Source organism: Penaeus monodon, chromosome 24 (genome assembly GCF_015228065.2).
Source record: "Penaeus monodon isolate SGIC_2016 chromosome 24, NSTDA_Pmon_1, whole genome shotgun sequence".
NCBI lineage: Eukaryota > Metazoa > Arthropoda > Malacostraca > Decapoda > Penaeidae > Penaeus > Penaeus monodon.
The window spans coordinates 30,587,975-30,589,074 of record NC_051409.1 but is presented as its reverse complement, the minus strand read 5'-3'; positions in this window follow the sequence as shown (position 1 = coordinate 30,589,074).

Here is a 1,100-nt window from a genome sequence, read left to right as displayed (position 1 = left end):
ACAGAAAAGCCGGAGAGCGTAATGAAGGAAGGAACAGAAGGAAAAAAAAACAGAGAGAGAAAAACTATTCTGAATTCAATGTTTTCCTTTTGAGAAGATCGATGCTACTGCTTACTTGACTGAGTTTGGACTGTGTGGGAGGGGAAGGGAGGGGAAAGGGGAGGAAGGGGAGAGGGGGATAGGGAAAAAGGGGAGAAAGCAGAGAGGGAAAGAGGGGGAGGGGAAGAGAGGGAAAAGGGGAGGAAGAAGAGAGGGGAGAAAGGGGAAGAGGGAGAGAGAGGGAGAGAGGGGAAGAGGAGGAAAGGGGGAGAGGGGAAGAGGGGAGGAAGGGGAGAGGGAGAGAGAGGGAGAGGGGAAGAGGGAAAGATAGGAAGAGAGGACGAAAGGGAAGAAGGGAAGAGTGGGAGAGGAGAAGAGGAGGAGAGTGGAAGAGAGAGAGAGGGAAAAAAGGGGTGAATGGAAGTGGGGGAGAGGGGGAGAGGGGGAGTATGGAAAAGGAAGAGAATCAAAGAGGAAAGGATGGAAAGGAAATGGAGTAAAAGAGAGGAAAATAAGAAATAAGAGAAGGGAAGGTAAATGGGGGTAAACTACACAGAAAGAAGGGAAATGGGAGAAAAGAAAGAGGGAAAAAGAAGAGAGAGAAAAAGAAATTGAAAGAGTAAAAAGGGGAAGAGAAAGAGAAATGAAAAAAGAAAGAAAGATAAAAAGGAGAAAGGGGAAAAGAGAAATAAGGGAAGGGAAAGAAGGTGAAAGAGAGAGAAAAGGGGAAGAGAAGGAAAGAGAAATAGGAAGAGGAGGAGAAAGGAGGAGATAAAGCAGACGGAGGGAAAGAAGGAGATAGGAATGAGGAAGCGGACGAGCAATAAGAAAGAATCGAATAAAACAACGAAAGGAAAAAGAGAAAAAAAAAGGGTAAATTATAAGGAAAAGAGGTAAAAACAAGAACGAGAAAAAAAGAAAAAGAAACGGATAAGGGAGGAATAGAGGAAAAAAAATAGAAGGAAAGAGAGAAAGTTGAATGGATAAGATAGAGGAAGAGAGAAAAGTGAAGGAAAATAGAAACACAAATAAAATTAAATGAAATGGGAGGCAAAGGGCAA